Below are 24,237 nucleotides of genomic sequence, written 5' to 3'. Positions count from 1 at the left end.
CTTTGTGAGTCTGTTATAAATATATCGGCAGATTTTTACAAGAAACTTTTAACTGTCTGATATGTGTTTTTGTTGCTCATTAGTGAATGCAGCAAACTATAGACAAAGGTGCTAAAAAATGAATAAAATAAAATCCAAAGGTGCTGAAGACCTGCCACCTTGTGCTGATGGTACAAAGCTTGTACCTGGGGTGTGGTAAGGAACTGCACACCATGCCTGGGGATGGCACACACTCAGTCTTTTGAAAGGAAAGGTATTTATTTGCAGAGGAGAAGAAAAAAAAAAAAACACATTCTTGTTTCTATGTATTTTATCCATGAATATTAATATGTATTGTATTAGTATGTATTACTTAGTTAAATATTGAATCTATCCGGATGATTCACAAGATGAGTAAAAATAGTAAACTAAAAAACCCTGCAATTACAGTATTTAACAAGAGTTGGAAATACAGTTAGCACTGGAAAGGTGATGTGCCTAGAAGATGCAGTGATTTAACACTTCAAAAAGTGTCTTATTGAGTATCAGCTGCAATCTGGTTTCTTCAATGGAATTATTACAAACCATAATTACTTTATTTGTCCGATGAATTTATTTAGTTAGCTCTAGACTGCGTTTGGTTGGAATGTAGTTATTCAGCTGTATTTGGACAATAGGCAATATTTAGACAGCACCTGTAAATAAAAAAAAATGTTAATTTGACTCTTTGTTATTAGATACCTCATGTATTATACACGGTAACAACAGAGTTCGTTTTCCAGGTTGGTCTTTTTTTCCTTTTTCTTTTTTTCTTTTTCCAATTCTTTATGTCTCCCTTTAATGCTAAATCCGCTTAATAATAGTTCTTGTTTCTTTTTTTTTTTCTTTTTCTTTTTTTTTTTCTTTCTTATTATTCGTACAGCCCCTCAAGCATATCAGGCTAGGATTCTGTCTGATGTGCATTTGTTTGTATTTAAGACATTAACCTGTCAAGAAGTGAATATGGTGGAAGATCGTATTTCAAAAATATGAATGTATTCCAGCTTTGTGAATCAAAGACCTTCTGACAGAGCTTTTACTTGTCAAAATAAAATATGTATTTTAACATTTCTATCTGCATACCCTGATGTATATCCTCTTCCAATCCGTATTTAAAATGTCAATTGCCTAACACAAATTGAGAACATACATAAAAAAGACTTTATCTACGTGTTTGGAATTGTTATTTGGTTTTTACTTTTAAAATGCATACATTGAAGAAGAGGACTTAACAGTTACTTTAGTGTTGATATTAAAAACACAATATTTCTTAAACAGTGAAAATTCACCACTTCTTTTATTTTAACTGCAGCAAACTTTACTACTCCGCTGGCAAGTTAATGTTTTATCAGCGTTGCACGTCTCTACTGGTTAGGGTTCTGTTTGATTATATTGTACAAAATATAAATATAATTTGGTGATCACAGGTCACAGGTAAGCCACACAACTGTGTCACAATGCATTATATTCCACAGACTTTAGGAAACAGTATAATGTCTGCAAATTTCCTCAGTTCCCTTAGATTGTTTTATCTGACTGCTACTGTCTTGAGTTAACGTATCTCAGGCTCTCATGCGTCTGTTGTCTTCAACTCCAGACCTTTGAGGAGATTGATTTGTTCTGAAGAAATATTCTGATGTCTCTTTCTTCAGAAGCCCACAGACATACACAGCATGTATGAGGCATAGGAGAAAACTTGGAGCATTTTGAATTAAATACCAATAGGATATTAGTATTCATTTCAGCCAACCTGCGAATCTCACTTGTTTGGTGGAAAGAACAGTGTAGAGAAATTTAGCAGCAACAGCACTGGAGAGAACCCTTTCAGATAAAGAAAAAAGTGTTTAAAATCCTAAAACACATTGAAGTACTTGAATAGAGAAGAAACAGGTCATTAACTGTCGCATCTTTTTACCAACCCAGGAATGTATTTCTTGTTTGTCAAAATGCCAGCAGTCAGGTCAGCTCCCTGCTACATGGCAAAGCACAAAGGGATGTGCAGGCTTCACTCAGAAAGCTGGCAGCAGAGAATTACGCTATCCCCCCCGCAGAGGGGCACTGGGGCTGAGGGGGTGCCCTTGGCCAGGCCAGCACCTTCTCACCCATCCATGGAGGCAGCAAGCCTGCCGCAGGGCGCCTCCTGGGAAGTCACGCGGCCAATGCTCCAAAGAAAATTTGTTGTCAGGATCACGTGTTTTGTTTATATGCCAAAGAATACACTTGATCAAAGATCTCTGGGCTTATCTGTCTCAATATTTTTGTCATGGATTATGCGATGTCTGTATTTTCTAGGTCAGTTACACATTACGCTTGTATATGAGCACGTCAAAGGAATGCTTTCACTAATGTATGTTTAATGTGAATGCATCTGAACTGTTATTCAAAGAATGAATATTTCTTACTCCTTAATATGTTCTACTCAACTCAGTTTGACAATTAATATTTCTTATTTTGAAATTATCCATAATCCTGAATACTATCTGCAAATATGATAGGTTTAAAAAATACAGCATTTACAGTTGAGCCTTATACTCCAATGCATGTTTTTCACTAATTAACCCATTTTAGTTTCTTTGTATCCCAAGATGCTCTGTATTCGTCATTTATATGCTCTATTTAACTCTTTTTCAGGAAGGAGACAATATGAATATATACAAGGAAGCTCCTGCATATGTTACCCTAGTGAATTGCTCATTGTTTGATGAATGTGGTAGCTGGAAAGCGATTATTGTAACTGAATAGATAATTCCTGTTCTCTTGTGTTTTTTTTTGTTTTTTTTTTAAATAAAAAAAATATTAATAATAAAAAAATTGTACATTTTCTAGGACACCCTGTTCCTAAAAGTGACAGACTGACTCTATATGAAACAGAAAATACATACCAAAATTACCATTTTTAAGATAAAAAGAGGTTTTCAAAATTGTTATAGGGCTAATATCTGTGATACACTGTGAAAGATTGTAACAGTCCTAAATAACAGACCCTGAAAAATCATTGATGTTCCTTCTGTGTTGTCTCCACAGAGCCTTTGAATGCATGTATGCATTTGGAAACCTGTTTTTACCAAAACTATTTGAATCTGGAAATGCCTGATTCATATCCCAACAAACTGATTTGGTAAGTAGATATTATTTCTTTTGCATAATTCAGTAAGATTAAATTGAATGTTTTTAATTGGAATTCTCCAAATGCTTCAAACAAAATCAAGTGTTCTTATAGGAATTTTCCCTCTCCCACCTGGAGAACACGATGCTCCTGACTTGCAGAACTGTAATAATTTTAGCACTGCTAACTAGCATCTCTGGCAACCAATGTTTGCCATAGTTCTTCATACGGCGAGTAACATTTTTCATGCTCAAGAGGTATGAATGCCCTGTTCTCAAGAAACTGGTGTCCATGTCCTTGACATAGATTTGATAATCCCAGCCTACAAAAGTAACAACACAGAGTTGTGCCTTGGATGAAAGACGTTATTGAGTATAAAGTCATCTCCCAGTCTTCATTTCTTTTTATTGAGATGGTTATCTGTGATAGTTTATTCTCGCATGGGTTTCTTGTGACTAAATGGACAGACTCTGAATACTTTCGGTACTTAAATTTAGTGCCTAATCATCAGATGAGTCAGAAAAGGGTCAAGAGAAGGGTTCATGGTGCTAATGGAAATCATTAAGTTGTCTGTTACAAAGATTTGAAAAATATATTCAAAAAATCCGAAGTTATGCAGGAGTAAACTCTCTTCAGAAATGCAACATAAGTATCTGTGCCATCCACTTTAAGTATAGAACGTACGCTGGTTTTTATTTTGTTCAGTAACACAAGATGTTACATAGAGCTTAAGGTACCATGCTGACCTTTAGCACGACAGACATTTCCTGAAGTCTTTGGTGTTACACATTGGTGCAGCAAATTGCATGGTTCAGAGTATTACACTCAAGTGCAGAACTCTTTGGAAGTTTCAAAAATCTATTGTTCTATGTGACTACATAGTTTTGCTTCAAAGTTTCTATATACTCCACAAATTCGGAAATGGTACATATGCAGGATAAGTAATTTCAGGATTTAAAAGTTTTAGGTGGAAAAGAATTAAATGGAGTATTCAAGTGTGGTTTGTGTTTTTCGTTTTGAACTACAGACTGGTTTAGGCTGTGCACAAAATTATGCTCACTCTTTCTTTCTTACACTGTATGGGGTAAAAACATTATATAGTTTATTGCACTGAAAATGAGAGTTTTAATTAGGTTTCTGTTTCCATCAAAGACTATCTGAAAGCTCCTGTTAGAAAAATCTAGGTATTTATTTTTCTAAAATGACATTGCAAGAAATAAATCAATTAAAATGTGATTAAATGTCTATAAGCAGGGGGGTGAGACTGATAAAACACCTTTATTCCAAAATATTTATTAAAAATTGATATTTAGAAGGCTTAACCCTGTGGCTGGAACAGAAATTAAAGTAATTCCCAAAGCAAGCACAGACTTTAAAACTTCAAAAGATAAATTTGAGAAGAGAGAGCAAGAAAAGTTTCTGTTTGGAACAAGTAATTATCTTTAAGGATTCCACCACAAATTGTATGAATGCACTGGTACCCAATTTAACTTTGAGCATGAGCCTGTCATTTATTACTAAACTCCTTCTGTTTCTGAACATGAATTAAATATTCTGAGACAACACCATGCAGTGACAGTTTTTAACATATTGTGTTTTGCAACTTCACATCCATTTTCTAAATTTAGTAATCATCAATGAAACTATATGTGTGTGCTTTCTCTGTTTTAAAGGAAATTCTCTCTGTAACACTGTCAATAATAGATGATTAGTCTACAGCCTGAAGTTTGTGGTACAAATTCTGAAAGGTAGTTCACTGGGGGAATTCAGCTTCAAACTAGAAATAGGTCATTTGTTAAAGAATTCACAGGAGTAACAGATATTTTTTTCCTCTTCTGGCCTTTCTCTCTTTTTCCTCCATGAACTTCATATTACCAAAGTGCATTTTTTTCCAGTACCTGAGGTTTGCTAGTATGTTGAAATGCATTCGTCTTGCTGAGACTTGTTCCATGCTCAAGTTTTATTGTAATTGACAGTTCACAGTAGCACTGTCCCTTGAGTTTTGCATTTTATTTTCTGTTGAAATGTTTACTACCTTGTGCTGATAATCTCTGCTAGTGGGAACAGAACTAAAAAAGGAGGGGCGGTGTCCTCATTTCAGAAACACTGCAAGGAGACCAAAGATCAGAAGGACAGACTCTGGCGTAAGAATTATTCAGAACTGGCTTGTGGGCAAATGCAAAAGCAGCCTGCCTTCATGTACAGCACTGGCCATTAAATGTAGGAAAGTCATGTCATCCATTTGCCTGGGAGAACTCAAAGGAATTTACAAAGGGAGCCATGATTTGTAGTTGAGATTCATCATAGAGATCAATAGTATGTGTGAATTTTGACTGTTTAAAGCTTAGCACAACATTTCAGGCTGCATGACCCCAAATAAGGATTTAACAGCTTAACATTTATTAGTATTCAAGTTTAAAACTTTGGGCTTTGTGTGAAGCTAATTGTGTAGTGCTCTATTTCATGCGTGTTGCATGATTTTTGTGACATTTTAACTGATACAAAAGGGGAAACATATCCTCCTTATGTACATGGAGAGGTGAAATCATTTTCCCTGGGGAAGCATCCTCAGAGCCTGATTTATGAGAGCTGCAATAAGCTGGGTATAGTGAATGCAGTGGTAGTGGGAGGGAACTGAAAGGGCCTGGCTCTTCCCAGATGCATACAGTGAGGTTTCCTTCCCTGGTTGCTGCCTCACTGTGTGCTGAAAGATTTGAGCCTTACATATAAAACTGGGCCTTATGCAAGGGCTTTTACTCCTCAGTGTTCACTGGAAGTCACTGGAGAAGCCCGTAGGTATTTCTGTAGCTTTTAGCTTTTTTATTTAAAATATTTAGAACCTAATAACTGAATTCAAGAGAAGCAGCAACTGATTAGAGCATCCTTATTTCATAAGGAGCATTCAACATCTTTAGAAAGCGATGCTTTCCTGGATGGATTTGGCATTGTCAGCTTGCTTTCACTGTTATTTTTTGACTGTTACATCTACATTTTTCCTCTAGTTGTCATTGGTGTCAAAAGAGAAGTAAGACAACTGATTCAAAGGTCAGAGACATCATTTCAGATTTGATGAGTCAGTGACAATAGAGCTCAGAGAAGTAGCCCTTGGCAAGTTTAAAAGTAGTGACAGTTTTGATGGAGAAATGGTTACAGGCAGTTGTGAAGGAGGCTTCTTTCTACATATAAAGATGAATAATGAGCAAAACTTCTATTGATTCATATAAAAGATGTAATCTGGGACAAGATTAGTCCTTAGTTTTCATACCCTGATTATGGCTGATGCTGTTAATGGGTCACACTCAGCAGCAGGCGGTAGGAAGCAGGTCTAGACGTAGGACTGAAGCCCAGCCCTCACAAAAGAATAGAGCCTTTCTGCTGGCCTTCCCAAACAGAGCCAAAAGAAGCAGTCCTGCATAAAGGCACTGGCAAGGAGGAACCAGAGAATGACACTGAAATGTAAACCTATGTTAATAAGGACATGGAATCTAAATGATCAGACTACTATTAATTGTCTTCTTTCTCAAAATGGAAGTACATCTTAAGATAAAAGTAATGAGCAGCATTAAGTCACGCTACAATGTTTCCTGTGGTGTAGATCCTCAGCAGGCAAAATGATGTGCACTGCTTCACACCCTGACCTCTCCATTCATCATTTAAACACTGAAAAATCTAGCTGAGGAATTGCCATAAAAGTGCATGTCTTACAGAAGAAAACATTGACTGTGTTACCCACTTCGATTTTCAATAGAATTTCACCAAAAATATCCACATCCAATTTTCCTGTTGATTCAAATGTAGAGTCTACAACAGAGAGGAAATCTTTGATAACATCAATAAAAACTTCCCTGCTTTATGTTTTGATTCTTGCCTAGAGTAAGAAACTGGTCATGGAATAAGTAGGTCACTGAAATAATTACTGTACTGAAAATAATACAGCCTGACAGTTGTGGGGCTGAGCTACTGTATGTCCATTGGGCTGTAGCAATTTTGGGTCTCTGAATTAACATAAAGATGGAAATCTTTAGTATTTAACTTTAGCTGTGTACTTGCCTAATCTGTAAAAGGTGTTCCCTTGTCATCTAGAAGAGATATATTTTCTTTTTTTTTAAGCCTGCCAACTATAGTAAAAATAATAATAATTATTATAAATGTTCTAACAAGTATTACTGTTTTGTTTTAGCAGGCTCTGCATTTTTTCTGATATTGTTTGCTCGTGTTGTCCAGTTAGATAGCACTTAATTGCTCTAATTTTTGCACAAACTTTAATAACATTTCAATTCTTTTAGTAACATTTTAATTCACTTACCTAGCAGATGTTTATGTCAAGTAGAAAAGAGAAAAGGGGGAAGGACCAAAGGGCAACTGAAGGTCAGATTGGAAAGTCTTTATGTTGCATTAATTCCCAACTGTTGCTTTATATAATATATAAGATGTACAGCTGGGAGAAAGATTTGACTGTGAAATATATTTTCCGGCATTTGTTTATCTCACGATAAATGTTCTACATAAAACAACAACAAACTAACAAAAAGGAATGTTTTAAACCTACTAGGAAATATACTCCTTTCTAACTCATTTACATGGAACACAGTAAAGGTAAGAAGCAGGCTATGCCTTCCAGTAAGGACATATAAATCAACAGAAGAAAAACTGTCTACAAAATACAGGGCTGAGCTCCAAATCATAGCTTTTACCTCGGACGATATTAGAAAAATGAAACATGATTGTAGTGTTAGAGACAATACTACTGCTTCTTATGTGTCACAATTCTATTTTTAGACATCCAAAATCTCCAGTGTGTTAAAGAGACATTCCTCATGAATTATACATTTGTTCTTTTTCATTTGGCTACAGAGCCTTTGTCATATGAGTCCTCGAGATACTGAAGATGTATGTATGGTATGTCGAGGTTTTTTTGTTGGCAGTATGCACAGTTGTCTGTTCATGTTTTTGACTTGTTTTGTATATTTTTATGTTGACTAGATCATACACTTTCTTTGTGACAGTGATTTTTTTTTTTTATTCTAGTATTTGCAGACAGGTCTTACTGCATTAATTCTGCCTAGACTTTTTTAAATTACGAGTTTAGGAATGTGGGTATCAAATTTTATAAAGTAACCCACTCTAATCTATAAGGAATGGTAGGGCAAACATGTCCTTCAGTTAGCCTCCCAGCTTCCCTTATACCTTACTGAGAGATATGAGGCCCTGCTCACTTGTGCTCAGTTTGGTGTCAGTGTTGGATTAAGCATTCTGTGCATCTCTTCACTAGACCATGCTGTAAAAAAAAAAAAAAAAAAACATGGCATAAAGATGTATACTGTAACCCTCAGCTGTCCACCAGCAAGCCAGTACTTTCCTCTTACAGTTGCAACCCCCCACCAAACTGCCGTGCATGCTAATGACACATTTGGTATATTAAAAAAAAAAAAAAAAGGAAAGAAAAAAAAAAAAAGAGAGAGAACCTCCAAAGCTGCGTGTATAATCTAGTTCTCATTATGGTGTTATTTAATTGGTGACATAATTCAGCTTGAAAAGAAGCAGCGGTTAGGTTAGTTCTAGGATGTAGGCTTGATTTTGTGCTTTACCTAATTGATTTGTGCAATTTGTCTCACACTAGCTTTGTAACTGATTTTCTCTGTCTTCTCCATCTGTAAAATGAGCACGAATGCCCTATTTCACTAAAATGTTGTGAAGGTAAATAGTCTTTGTGTAGCCCTCCTCATGAAAGTCAGATAAGCATCAGAGATCAATAAATTGCAAAAAACAGGACTGTCTCTGCCATTGAGAGGACCACTGAACATAAAAATATTTCTTATTCTCACAAGAACATTCGCCATAGCCTTGAAGGAAAAGCACTATCTTACTCCAGAAAAAAAGTGCTTGCTCTGACTACTTCTTCCTTTTCTAGTTCCATCATCTCAGATGCCAAAGATGCCTTTTTGCAGACCTTCACAATCACTCGTCATCTGTAATGCTGGGTATTTTGCTTGTGCCTTTCTCTGCCCTAGAAAAGCCACAGATTAAATATTTTTTCTGCTTTCCAGCAGCTCAGCTCATGCCTAGTAGTTCCACCCTAGCAAGTCAAAAGAGGTGAAACTCTTCATAGACTGGGAGTTTTCTGTGTTGTTGTTGTAGTAGTAGTAGTTGTTTGTTTGTTTGTTTGTTGGTTTCTTTTTTGTTGGTTGGTAGATTTTGTGGGTGGTGGTGTTGTTGTTTGTGTATTTTTTTTTCTTAGACAAAATAATGCTTCTGCATATTGCATCAGCTGCCAGCATCCAACTAGATGGTTTGCCACCATACACATTGTTTCCAGGTCCAAATCTGCAGTACTTATTCAAAATGCACACCTATTGAAATTAATTCTTACCTTGATTAGAACTGCAATTTTTAGTGTTGTGTATTTAATAAGTTAACTTTTTTTTACTACGGTCTTTTATGGTATGACATAATTTTAAATCATGGGAGTTTGCTATTGGTATGAGTAATATTGAACAAAATGAGTTAATGTAAGTTACATCTCATAGCTGATGGCAGAATTTTACCTGTGTTACAGTACTTTTAGTTTTCTTCTGTCAAAATACCTCTTTCTGATTCATGGCAATTCTGAACACTCAGGAGCTGTAAATTACTATTATTTTGACATATTTCTCATTGCTCCCTTCTTTTTAATTTTGTGGTTATTTTAAGTATCTAGTCTTTTTTTTTTTTTTTTTTTCTGAACCTTGCTTTTTGTTTGTACTTGTACTTCTCATATTGCTAAAATCTGGAGTAGAAGAGCTCCGGATCTTGCCTGAGCATTGGAAGGCAAGCTGCCTGCTGGGGAGGGTGGTCATGAGGTGGGCAGCGGGACTAGGATGGAGCTCGTGCATGGGGGTGGCACAGGCACAGGACATGTTGCCTTCCTTGTCCTGGGCCTGCAGTTTGAATTGCATAAATAAATGTAGTATTGCGTGGTACAGCTGTAACCTGCACGGGAAGACCAGTGCTGGGTCTCCCATGGAGCCTGTGGGACGTGGGAGAAGGATCCTCCCCAGCCTCAGGGATCCCTAAGGACTGCTAAAATGATATTGCTACAACCATTAGTAGAATATGTATTCATGTTTTATACACGGGGAGAATGAGTGTTAAAGCACAGAGAGATCAGTTTAAGTTCTTACATTATTCTTACAATCCTGAAAAATTAATATATATATATATATATAAGATTAGGAACCTGTGACCTTGATCTATCTATATTTTCTTTGTATTAAACCAAGGATAATTTTAAAATGTATTCAGTTACTCATAGCAGTTTTACTTTTAAAATGACGCCAGTTCTGTAATTAAAAAGGTGATAGCAGGGCAAAGTGTAATTATATTTTAGAACATATTCCTGGCAAATACTGGTAGGACATAACGAGTCTAAATATAGGAACTAATATAGGAAGTTTCCATGCTCTATTTAGATGACATTACTGAGTTGCAAAGATCTTATTAAAAAAATCACATTTTTGCCACTTTCAAATTGTCAGCATAACTGGTTCGTATTCATAGCACATTATTCAAGTTTTGACTTCTTGTTCTGAGATTTTGTTCCATTCTATAGATGTTAGTTAGTTCTACAGAGGTCAGTTGGACTAGATGACCTTAGAGGTCTTTTACAACCTGAATGACTCACATGTAGAACTTCCCATAAATAGAAATTTTTATTGGTATTTTCCTACCTGTGCCTTACAAGGAGGAGGATGAGTTGTGCCATACCTGCCTGTTCTGGCAAGTTGGGACCGCTCTGGCCAGCACCATGATGACAGTAAATCCACCATACTGAGCCTCACATGGGTGAAGTTGAAGGAAATGCCAACCATGCGTCTATGCATTCAAGCCAGAATTGCTTGTGTTGTGCAAAGTGAGTTTGTCTTAACCCTGCAAAATGCTGAGATGGTGAAAAAGTTGTCAGTCTGTCATGATAATTAGATAACCCAAGGCTGAAAGAACAGCTCACAACTAGACTTTGAGTGTAACCTAGACAGTTTTAGACACTACCTCTTGACCTCTCTGAAAGTTTTCCTAACTAAAATTTGATAAATAAATAAATGTCGATATCATTTAAAAGCACAGCCATTAAGAAGTTGGGTCAGTTGGTTAGGAAGCATCTCTTATGTGATGTCCCAAGTGCATTGAAGGGGTATTTTCTCTAATGGAGTTTTCTGGAAAAGGGAATGTACAAGTCACCGGAGAAGATAAAGCTTTCTTTGATTAAAAAAGAGAGAGAGAGAAGAAGGAGAAATTAGGCAGATGATTCACAAAAGTGTCTGGATACAGGCTTCAAGAACATGATCAATATAAATCTGCATTAGTTGTTGACAAAGAGAAACGTGGCTCCATCTCATTTTACAGACGTATTATCTGTAATGCTAGCATGATTCCTAGCTGAAATTCAATGTTCTTTCTTTGACCAAAAATTAGATTACTTGGAGTGATCAGTGCATTGCATTCTGGCCTGTACTGAGAACACAAAAATTAGCTAGTATTTAAACAAAGCTGAGTTGTAGAAACGCAATACTTTTTACAGGCTGTCACCTTTCCTTGCAATTTCATTTGCTGAAAGGTTAGGTGCATGTTTGCCACAGCATTTGTTGCTCTGTCCATCTGCTTGAAAATAATCATCTACATTAAATTTCCAGCAGACATTTTCATTTTCTTTCTTTGCTGGCTAGCTGGCAATGTGGAAATAAATTATTGAAATGTGGGTAGTTTCTTTTGTACTGAAATTATTTATCTATCTACTAGGACTTAGGGAAAATTACTGAAATGGAGGGCACAGGAATAAACTAAATTAAGAAAATCAGACACTAGACATGAATTGCATGAATTTGAACCTGCAGCTATTTAATATTAATGTTACAGAAAAGTCTCAGGTTAGACCCCATTGTTTCTTGCAGTGAATGAAGATATGACAACTCCTGTAATATGGAATTTTTAGTGATTTTATGCATGGGACTATATTATATTCCCTTAGTAACAAACATATAAGGCAACAGAGAAGTGTATTTAATTAAGACTTCTGAAAAAGTTCAGGAGTGGAAGTTAGCATAGGGTATCTCAAATTGTAGGTTATGACCACCAGTGCCATTGCTTGGACTTGTGAAATGGCATAAGAAGCTGTGGTGATCTTGCCATGCAAATGAAGAGCGAGATGGGTACTGTAAATGGGAATGTAGTTGTGAAAGATTTTGAGCTGGTTTTTGTTTTTCAAAAAAAAATAAAAATAAATCTCTGACTCCCAAAACCCATGAAGGAAGAGAGTGCAGATGCACTGTCTTTTAACCAGTTTTAAACAGCAATGTTATCAATAAGGAACTTTAAGGAGAAAGATCAGCCCCCCAAACATTCATTCCCTCTGTCTTTCATCGCTTTGCATGAAGGCACTATGTCGGCTTTTCTTTCCCATATTCTTACTTCAGTACTTCTCTTGTGTGAGAGCCTCAGAAACCAGCCCACACCTCCAGGGTGTGGGAAAAGGGAGGCCGCAGGAGTGGCCTCCACGGTGGCACAAGAGGACAGCCTCTGCTGGGCACAGCCGAGTGCAGACGGAGGCTGAGGCACGTACCGGTGCTGCAGCAGCCCTGTGGCAGAGGCAGGGGGAGAGGGGGGCCAAGAGAGAATTTGGTGCTTTTTTGGAGGGAATGGAGCATCTAAGAAAGAGTTAAAAGTGGGCGTTAAGCTAAGCCAAGTGTGAAGCAGCTGGATCATATGTGGAAGATGGCTTATTGCAACTTGGCAACTCAGGCTAAAAATTTAAACACCTTAAAAATTAAACACTAAAATTTAAACACCTTAAAAATTTGAAAAGGTTAAATAAAACATAATGGCTAGAGCAATCAAGCCTGTACAATTGCATGAAAACAGCAACAAGAACCTGTTCCTAAATACTAAGCTGTGGACCAGCCTAATCTGAAATGTTGCTTCAAAGCTATGGGTCTGTGCAGTTGCGTGCTGACTATCTGCGTGTTGGTGATTTTTTCTCATTCTGCGCGGCAATAACAGATAAAAAACGAGTTGTTTTCTTAGCAATCTTGAATTTCGATTATTGGGACGCTGGAGGCGGATGGTTCCTTCTGGAAGTCTGTCAGCCCCAGCGTTTCCTTCCCTGTTGGTTTGTCAGAGCTCTTCTTTTGACCTTCAAGGTGCAGAACAGGACTCGTCTATTCACTCAAGCTTTTGCCTGAGGAGAGGAGACTGAGGGAAATCAAGCCTGCTTTTGGATCACAGTCTATTTGGCTTGACGTTGTCAGTAAGCATTATATATCACTGTAAATGTTTACTTAGCCTGTTGGTGAAGCACACTTTGTAAGATGAAGGATATAGAAAAGAAGTGTGTATATGTGTAGAGAGGGAGGCAGTGAAATGGCACTAGGGCAGAACAAAGAAAGGAAAGAAATGAAATGTATTTTACTGTAATCCACCCCAGTGCATCTGCAGTGAGGTGGACACTGTCAATTATTTTCCATGGGTTTTGAGACTACAATGTGTCTACTAAAATGGAAGACTTTAGGCATCAAATATATTGTATTTTACAGCTATGAAAACATGCATTTATGTTTAAAAGAGAGCGCTGAAAGTTGCATAGGAGAAGCAGTATTTGCAAAGGCTGATCTGCACCTCCTTAGTATGCAGACTGCATCAGGAGTAAAAGCTAAGCGTGAACTTGAGGAAATCCGAGGAGCCAAGGGGCAGGGGGTCTGTGGTCATCCAGGCTGTTTAGCATGTGCCTCTGCTCACGGGTGACAGAGCTCCCAAAACCTGTGCACAGCAAGGCTTCCCACATAGCACAAGGGATCCTGAGGAATGCCAAACCGCTATTGTGAGCCCCGGAAAGACCCAGTTAAGGAGCTTTTGGCAATTTACAAATGATTAAAAAAAAAAAAAGGAAAAAAAAAAAAGGTCTGGCCATGAGCAGGTCCCTTGTCTTGCATGGATGGGCATTCACATTTTAAAAGTTTGAAACAAGTAGCTTTTAAAGATGTGGTAGCTTGTCATGTTTCTAATTCTCAAATTATCTTCAAATTTCAAGCTGTCTGGAACATTTTGCCTGAAAACTTTTTGCCAGCAAAAACTGGAGTTGAAATCAAAAACAGAAGTTTTGTCTGGTAAAAGTAGTAATTAATTTTCTTTAGATGGGAAATTTCTTTTGATTGTAACTTTAGTTCTGTTTCTGATTGGAAATGAAGCAGCAAACAGCTGAATCAAAATGACCAAAAACATTTCCTGGGGAAAAAAAAAAAATAAAAAATAAAAAATTAAACAAATGCTCCCATTTTTGAGCCGGGGAAAGAGTTACATTCTCTAGCAAACTTTTCCTATAAATATTTTACAAATCTGAAAGGAAATATTGAGTAACTAAAGAAGAAAAATATTTTTTTCTCTACTTTTACAAAATACATTCAAAAAGTATCTTCCTACTGCCTAACCTTTTTACTGGTGAATGCAGAGCAAGGGTGATGCAGATCCATCTTGACCCAGAGCAGCAAGACACTCTGATCTCAGTGTGGCAGGCATCATTTCTTAACTGTATGTGCATGGCAATATCTTACACCGCCCTTGTGCCCTGTGTGTATTTATATGCACGGTATATGGCACTGTGTGCCTATATAACCCAGGGTTGTGTTGTCTTAGAAAATCACTTTTGCAGTCACCGTGGCACAAGACTTCCTCTGTCTCGTCCTATCCGAGTCAAAGTGGTTACAGCTGTGACTGCAGCTAGCACAAGGCGATGCAAATGCTCCTTTCCATTTACTATCACTCAGAGCAAAAATAGAGCACAACTGGATCAGACTACTGGCTAGAGCATCTGAGTGTGGATTTGGGGAATGAGAGAGATTTTGTTTGCTTTTTTTTTTTTAATAATTCCTAAAGACAGTCAAAATCAGCTCAAATATCAAATTTCTGAGAAATTATTTCTGTGAGTAAATCTGGTCAATATAAACTTCACATCCATTCCCCCTTCCTCGGTGAAAATCTCATCTCTGAACATGCCTTCAAATGTTCTGAAAGTGCAGATCTGAACAGGCAGGTTGTTGCTAACATATAATGTTGTTTAAAACATAATAATTTGCCATGAAATTCTGTAGGCAATGTGTTAGGAAATGAATTAGGAAATACAGTGGGTAAGAAATAGATTAGCTTAGGCTGTTATAACCAACCTAAATTTTTTAAATGGCTCTCCAGTTTATCTCTCCTGCAGCTGTATCAGACCTTGTAATGGGATTAGGCTCTTCCTTAAAAAGCAATTCTTATTTTTCTTCTGAGCCATAGGTTTCCAGCAGGGAGTAACATCCCAGTTATTCCCCAAAGAGACTATGCACTTTTTTAATGGCAAAGGGGAGACACCTATGGAGACTGAGCCAGAGTGTGAACTCTTTTCAGCATGACGGGGAGTGGTACACGGTGTGTGCTTTGCACAACAGGATCATCCCAATTTTGCTCAGAACCACGTGCCGATACTGGAATGACTTTATGGGTCAGTAGCTGTCTGGATGAACACAATAAAAATCCTGCCTCCTCACAAAAAGAAGAGAAGGAATGCACTATTAAGAAAAATAAAATAAAATTGTATGTTTTGCCAACTCTAACCTTAGTAAGAATAGAAACTGTGCCCAGTAAACTGTAAGCATTAAGATGCCCCAAAACGATGGAAGTCCTGAAGTTTTCAGTGATGTCAGCTGTTAAGTGGCTGCTGCACTCTCTGTAAAATGAGCATCCTGATTATAGAGCATCCTGACACACTTGGCACTCAGAACTGGGGAATCAGATGTCTATTGATACTTATAATGAAAATGCAGGGAGAGGAATAGGCTCTGTGAGTAAGTAACAGTTGCTGAAGCTGTTGAGAATATCTTCATAGAGACATGCTTTGTCTAGCAAATTGGAATATAGCTGGGATTCAGTAAATTCAGTCTAGAAAGTCAGCCATTTCTTTAAGAAAGGCAATTCAATATGTATACAATTGCTAAGCACACTGTGGTTTGCATCTTGGAAGCATGGCAAGCGTGCAGCACTTGCTGTATGCACAACGTGCTCCGTCAGTGAATGCAGCGCTCTTTCCTGCTCTTCCAAAGGGATCTGCCGGGGTCACACACAGAGCACTAACAGTGCTGTCATTGCTCTCAGTGATTTATTTTGCTCCTGATTTAAGCGGGATTATGAATTGAGGTTAAATTGTACATCTCTTTAATCCCTATTGTGGGTAGTTTTGGGACAGACATGCATGTGTCAGGAATTCTTAGTGGAATCCCTGTTTACCATGGATGAGAGTGGGGGGGGGCTGCACCACACAACCTGCTCTGAAGACAAATTGAGAAGTGTTGGCTTGATCCCTGCAATGACCTGGATAGTTCTCCGTAGGTGTGGCAGTTTTTCTTGCCAGGCCAGCATGTCTTTGGGAGGCTGTCCTAAAGCGTGATTAGGAAAAGCCATGGAGTCGTGCCATTTTTCAGTGTTCCTGACCCAAATTTAAGCAGGATTTGAAGCAAATGCCTATTAATCAGGATTGTAGTCCCTAGGTTACAATTCTTTATATATTCGTAAAGAATATATATAAATATGTATAAGTCTGTGTGTTTATGTGTATCTATATGTGCACACGCAGAAGTATGTATGTGTCCCTGTTGTTAAGGTCACTGATTCCAGGATAATATCAGCTGAAGGTCCCAGCCTGGCTGCAAGGAGCAGGCATGGCTCTGACTACAAAAGTGGGAGTGTGACTGGGGCAGATGATTTCATGGGGTAGGACAGCATCAGCTGGCACTGGACCCTAGCAAAAGAGGTTGCAACATCATCATCTGTTACACTTGTTCCTCTATACAGTGTTAAGTGTTAAAACCTGACATCAACTATGTGTTGAAAGTTCTTTTGTGTTTGTTGAACACAGCAGTATGCAGGGACTTATGCATTAAGCATGACAATCTGGTTTTCAGCTAGACACTGTCCTGGATTTATAAGGCCAGTTTCTACCCATGCATACATGCAGAAAACATTGCTCTGGGGTAAGGTACTCCATTCTGATTTATGTTTTATCTTTTCTTTTTTTTTTTTCCTTTTTTTTTTTAGCTCTTGTCATGTCACTGATTACCGTGTAGAGTAGGTGTATTGAGTGAATGTGCTGCTGAATATGCCCTGGATCATTTAGAGGAAGCAAGTGTTTGCAAAGATGTGAATCTATAATTTTCATAGGCAACATATGCATTGGAGGACATTGCTTTCAGTGGAAAAAAGGACTGATAAAATAGGTTTTTCACAGCTCCTGGGACTTCATTTTATGGTCTGTCTTTCTAACAAGCTAGAAAGTGTTTGTCACCTGTCCATGTATGATTTTAAATGAAAAAGTATACTCTGTGCTCTATTCCAGCCATATAAACAGAAACACAGACATGAGTATTGAGCTACAGTGAGCTGTTGAGCACAGAATTGAACTCCAGCCAACTCCACCCCCCAACACTGTTTTAAAAACAGCTCAGCACCAGTTTTACATTTCCGTATTAGACTTGTGCTGGGATTACATGGCCGAAAAACAAATGGCAGAGAAAAATCACCTTGAGGCTAAGGCTTTCTGTTAACCAGTAACAAAGAAGGCAGCTCCTGGAAAGAAGAAAGACATCCGCAGTAGTGCCCTGGTGGAAAAAGATAAAAAGGTGGGAATAGGAGAATATGGGTGCTCAGGCTGAATAGAAAGAAAATTAAAGGGCTGTCAATGGCAGAACAAGGGAAAATACCAAAGAGTGAAAATGGGAATTTTCCAAGTGTTGTCTTTAAAGAGGCAGTGCTGCTGCAGAAGAGATACGTGGGCTATGAAGGAAATCTTTGCCCATAATGGAAGCAACCATGAACTTTGGTTGATGTTCGCCTGCTTACTGCAGGACCGGCCCGTCCTCCAGCTCCCTGAGCTGGGCAGCAGCTCCAGGGGAAGAGATTTTAAGAATGACAGTTTCAGTCAGTCAGCTGGTCAGCAGACAAGATTCAGAGTCATGGTAGATTCTGCCATCAGGCTCTTCCTACCTGGTAATTTATTTATAATGTTTTCTGGGAATTTCTGGTAGCCTGGGCCACTGAGCATGCCAACCTTTGGGCTGTGTTTTCACAAAGAGATCCTGGGGTGGGTTAAAACAGGACTCAAGTGAAATCGTGGCCCAAAACTTGATCAAGAATGGTTTTACTAGTTGTGAGCAAGACAGGAGGAGGAGAGAAAGGATGGCAAGAATGTTTTAAGACTTTTCCTTTTGTGTTCCCCCTTCCCCCCCCAAATCTGATTAATACAAGAGATACAACTGCAAGTCACAAATTTGAGGCTCAAGTGCAAGATTTTCAAAGACAGTCATCTAAAATAATAATTCTCACCACTGTCCCCACTTCAAAATGCATGAGCACAGGGTACTCCCACTGTGATCAGTTTTGAAAATTAAACCATCCAAATGACAGAGTTTGGGTGTAACATTAGAGCCTCCATAAAAAATCAAGAAAGAAAGCCTGCTCAAGAGATTCAGTTAAATGCCTAACTTCTGGAGGGTAATAATCCCATACAATTTTACAAGTCATCCAAAAATAGATTGTCGTTATTTATGGGAATTCCAACACATTTCAGAAACTCTTGGGTATCATCAAAAGGGAATTAATATGTTATTTGCTGAGGGGCTCTGTAAGCAAAGCTGTTAAAGCCAGGGGCTTTCAGAAGTACTTTTAGGGAACCAGGACTTACCAGAACTTCAAAAACCTGCTTGGATTAGGGTTTGTACAAAATCCAAGATGGTTATTTTCCTCCACTCATTTTTCTATTTCTATTTATCATGGCATTCTTAGCATCAGTAATTCCTCCTCTTACTGTTATTCAGAATAGTCTCCATCACATTTTAACATTTTATTTGATTTAAATACTATGAGGGTACTCTCTGCTAGACACAGGACTAAAACACAGCCTTATTCCTTCAAATATGGTTAAAATGGACTTGCTGATACTTGTTACTCAGTTTAAGCCTACCCAATTTCATAAATAAATTCTCTGGCATTCTTTTTCATTTTGGTGTAGAAGCTCTTCACATGCAATTGTTAATTGAAATCACTTTCCCCAGTGACCCCCAGGCAGCCTTGATGCAACACGTTCCTAATTTCTGATTGCGAGTCCAGAAGTCAAAAGCAACAAAAGATAATTATTTTATTTTCAGTCTTTGTTTTAATTTGCAGTTTTGAAGTTAAGTGCTTCCAAAGTTGCCAGACAACGGTGCTTGGCCTTTTTAATTGCCTAATGTGAGAAATGTTTGCCAAGTGCCTTGGTATGTGAAGAAATGCTGCAATTTAGTGATTAATAAAAGCCTTCTGTAATTTAGTTTTATGTACCATACTGACTTTCAGCCACCCAAGGAAAATGTCCTTTGACATGTCCTCTTTTGTAGTCTTTGATTATTTGAACACAGCCATTTATCTGTGTTTCAGATCTATTTATGTCCAAATAGCTGCTTCAAAAAAAAAAAAAAAAAAGAAGCCCTTGCATGTGGAATATGCACAGATCCCATGAATCTTCTGCATGACTTGAGCTTCATAATTGTACATTTAGTTCTAAAAATGGATGTCTTACACAAGGGAACACTAGCCTGCAGCCATGGTTGAAAGTGCATATCTCTGTGAAATATTCAAATGTGAACCTGAGTTTCCAGAGTGAAAATGGAGATTTATATATTTGATACGATCTGGAATTGCTGTATGTCATGCAGCAGACCTAGATGTCATATGGGTCACTGCAAAGCCATGGACAGTAGCAACAAATCAGATGTAGTTCAGTGGCAAGTATCACTGGAAGAGTAACACAATGTTGACTGTCACTGGAAATTGTCCACTTCATTCCAGTGTTAGTTACAGATGAGAATTATTCAAAATGTTAAGAGCTTTTTATTGAGACCACCCTTTGGAAGGTGGTGTCCTTATCAAATTTTCCTTGCTTAGAAAGGGAAGGTGGACATCTCAAAATAAAAGATTTCTAGTATTCTTAGCCTTTGGTCTGGATGGAAACAAATGAATAACTTATCTGAATTCTGCAGTAATTTTGTACTCTAGATGAAATGGGAAACTAAAGCAGTGATAAATGATGCTTACCTATTGCTTTTGACTCATGGATAAGAACAAATTTCACAAAGACAGGAAAATGTTTTCATATGGATGGGTTAACTGAAACCTAGCAAACTTGATGGCCTAGTTTTTCAAGGTTTTATAGAATCACAAAAATACATAACAGCTTGAGTTAGAAGGGACTTTAAATATCACCTAATTCTGACACCCCTGCCACAAACAGGGAGGCAGTAGTTTTAGACAGTTGTAACTGCCAGTGAAATAATTGTAATCCCCATTCCAATAGATTCTCTAAAAAAAAAAAAATAATAATTGATCTGCTGTGTGAGGGGTGACAAACAGAGATGAGTAATATACAGCAGAGTTTTTGGAGGAAGTTTGCCTAGGCTATGCAAGAGGATTGTTTCAAGTCACAGTTCAGCGTTGATGGCCAGCAATGGCAGTGGTTGGGCAGTGGTTGGAATCTGCAAGATACATACTGTATTTCCTTCCTGCTTTTACACGAGGCTAGCACCATCCCCGTTAACCTGAGAGCTGGGTGCAGCCCTCTCCTGGGCTTAGCCCTGCAGGGATGAGTTACTTCTGTGCAGGTGACGGCAGCAGTCGTCCTGGCTCCTCCGCTCCCCTGTGCTCCAAGATAATTTTGAAGTGATTCGTATACCATTAGTGCTATGTGATGTGCATGTTCAAAATGTCTGTTCTAAGGGACCGTCATTCTAGGCTAATCAGATGCACATTAAACTAATTAGAACAAAATGTATGTGAGGAGGCAGAGAAAATAAGCATTGGTACAAAATCAAAGTATTAGGAACAAAACTGCTTAAGGCACTGTGATATGTGAGAAGAGATTCTTTGTCATGAGCTTGGGTAATAACAACACAATTTGGAAACCATCATTTGTAAGCGTAAGTTCAACTTTGCTAGTAATAAAATCCATATGATTAAAACTCATTCACTATTTAAAAATTGGGTCCAAGTTCTTCACAAGCTGGAAAATACGTTCCTGAGTGCGCGTGGATTAGCTGTCAGTGCTCCTGCTGGTAGTATCTGTATGATTTGGGGATTTGTGGCAAACACCAACATAAATAACAGAGCTTGTAAGCATAGTGGGAAATGTTTCCATTGGACCAACATGGACCTTCAGTCTCTGTACTGGAGAATGTAGGAAATTCTTTAAAAATATATAAATTATAAATCTCAATTTCCTTACTTGATAAGTATTGCGTCTTCCATGGGAAATCCATAGTAATCTTCTTCTTAATGCTTATGTAGGTACTTATTTTGGAACTGAATATTGGTGGTTCTGATTATGAAATGATTACTTGAGGTATATATGAGTATAATAAAATCCTAGCTAATGCTCATAAATCTGTAATTGATTATGAGCTAAGTCATAAGGGAAAAATATAAATATTGATCATACTTTGGAAGTAGATGGCAATATTTTACGTTTCTATCCCTAAGCCTAAAACCTCAAAGTTAGGACAGAAAACGTTACACTGGTTTAAAAAGAAGCATATGGAGTGGGAGGGAAGTATTTAAATGCAGAAAAGGGGTAATTTGGCAAATGGAAAAGTAGAACAGGTAGAAAGTTTATAAGGGAAGCAAAAGAACTAGTATAAAGGTCTGTGGTCAGTACAGAAAGGCAATATAATAAATTAAAGGAATGAAGCAATTATATTGCATTACTAGATGAAAAGGTAACGTCCATATTCCAGGGGAGAGCAGACAAGTTCAATAAATATTTCTGTTCTACAACTAGGAAAGAGGTAGATGATATATTCACATGATAGTTTGATGAAACCTTTTCCATTCCTGCAGTTATTCGGGGGCATTTTTAAATAGCATTGGCTAAATCAACGGGTATAGAATTTTCCTTTGGGAGTTTCAGAAAATGTCTCATGAGCTTTTTGGACAGTTAATTTTTATCTTTAATAATTTTTGGAAAACTGTGAAAGTTGTCAACGTAAGAAAAAAAAATTATGTTGTCCTCTTACTTAAAAGGGCTAAGTCAAATATTTTATAGGTCTTGTCAACATGACTTCAGATGTGGGAGATATAATAGCATGGCCTGTATGGCATTACTTTAGTACAGGATGAAACAATGTTACTGTCAATAATATTTTAACAGAGGCTCCGAGTTTCTATATGACCAGTTTATTTTACTTGCAGAAATGTATTGATAAAATTATAGTGTTAAGCTGCTTTGTAAAGCCTTTGGCTTAGATTGGCACAGAAGTTTGAAAAACGAAGGTGAAGTGACATGTATTAAATGAATTTAAACAGGCAGGAGCCAAAATGGAAGTGTTACCAAGGAATCATTGCAATACTTGTTTCCAACTGAACATTTGAACCTTAGTTTCCCATTTCACATTTCATCCATGCCTTCTTCATACGAATCTATATTAGATGTGATAGTGTAGAAAATATCAATGCACGCTGAATCTGAAAGATTAGAGAGTTGTAGCTGAATTTGAGAGACTAGAATGGACAAGTTTGTATCAGATGGACAGAAATTAGGATGCTCATCAAGTAAGAATCTCTGTGTGTCCTCTGTAATCCAGGGAAGCTTTCCTGGACCATTAGAGGCTGCTCCAAAGTGCATCAACCTTTACTAGTACATCAGTGAAGAGGCCAGTGTGTGTCTCAGTCATCCTTGCTTCCAGCAGTCCTCATCAGTAGAAAAGCTGATTCGGGACTCTGTAAAGGTTTTGCAGATACCACTGCCATCAGGCAATGACTCTACTTTTCATTCTGAGTCCTTAAAAGAACTTTGTATGTCCTGCTGCAATACTTTTAAGAAAGAGCAGGATTATTATGTTGGCCAGAAGCACCTGTTTGTTTTTTGTTTGTTTGTTTTTTATTTCAGATATCAAGGCAGAACAGCGTTTAACAAATTATAGAGTTAAATAGAGTTCAAGAGAGATTTTGTGCAAAATAAAGTCCTAAATTTCCCGGGAATAGTCCTTTGCAGCAAACATGGTGAAGGTCATTATGTGCCTTGTGGAGAGTACTTACATTGTCCTGGCTTGATTTGTAGAAAGTTGAAGCACTTCACAAGTGCCTAGGTCATTGTGATGAAATGATGTAAGTATGAGTGAACTGTTTTCTTTCCCCCAAATGACTGGGTGCCATTCAGAAGACCACAGACTCTGCATTAGCTATAAACCAAGTGCTCTTTGGGGAGAGAGGAAAAAAAAAAAAAAAAAAAAAAAAAAAGTTGAATACACTATGCTGTATTAAAAATAAATAAATTAATTAAAAACAGCTTCATGCATAGTAAGCCTTGGCAAGTTCCACAGATACTGTTGTCCCTTCTGTTCGATCTAGGGATGTGCTATTTTAGATTAGGTTTAGTTTATGGCATTGTTAGAGCTTCCTTAGTTATTCAGACACAGGAGTGTTACAATCCTGCGTTTTGTATGCTACAGCTTTTGTCGGGAGTTTCCTTGCTTGTTGGCTATGGAGAGTGTGCAAATTCATTCAAGATGGAGAAATGTAGAGTAAAAGACATAATGTGTCCTGTCAAATGAAGACATTGTAGTCTTTAATCTTAAATAAAACCCATTCAGACCAAAATTAGAGTTTTCCTCTTTTTGTCTGAGGAGCATAGCACTCAACCAAGCCCATCTTGAGGCATCTACATTTGGTTTTGGTTTGGAGACAGAACTGTGGTTCTAAACTAAACAAACACATTTGGATATAGGTAATTAACATCATTTTTATCTTGGCAAGATGGAGTTTCTCAAATATAAACAGGCTGCTTTCGTAGAGCCGATTTGCCTTAAAATGCCCACCTCACCTAATAGTTTAGAAATTCCAAGGACAGCAGAACTCATTTTCCGGCTGACTTCAATTTCTTGTGTAGCTGTTGAAGAGAACTCTCTGATCCTTTTTTGAAATATTTAATTTATACCTTCTATCCATCCATGCATAATGATAGCATTTTTGACAAGTCTTATATAAAACACACTTGTAATAAACCCTGCATTCACAGTTATGTTTGTGAACCCCGTGGA

General features: G+C 37.6%; 1 long non-coding RNA gene across 3 annotated transcripts in view; it reads left to right on the top strand.

Moving 5' to 3' along the window:
- LOC118170525 overlaps nt 1–24,237 on the top strand; it is a 170,047-nt gene that overhangs the window by 105,635 nt on the left and 40,175 nt on the right. For 2 of the 3 annotated variants that reach the window (XR_004752759.1, XR_004752760.1), the window contains exon 2: nt 3,043–3,136. This is a non-coding gene — a long non-coding RNA (uncharacterized LOC118170525). Of the gene's footprint in view, nt 1–3,042; nt 3,137–4,797; nt 7,592–24,237 lie in introns of those variants that run through there. The other variant, XR_004752758.1, reaches the window with a different exon arrangement.

This window comes from Oxyura jamaicensis, chromosome 8 (assembly GCF_011077185.1).
Source record: "Oxyura jamaicensis isolate SHBP4307 breed ruddy duck chromosome 8, BPBGC_Ojam_1.0, whole genome shotgun sequence".
Taxonomy (NCBI): Eukaryota; Metazoa; Chordata; class Aves; order Anseriformes; family Anatidae; genus Oxyura; species Oxyura jamaicensis.
Note: the sequence above shows the minus strand (reverse complement) of the source record. Positions and strands in the feature narration are given on the sequence as shown.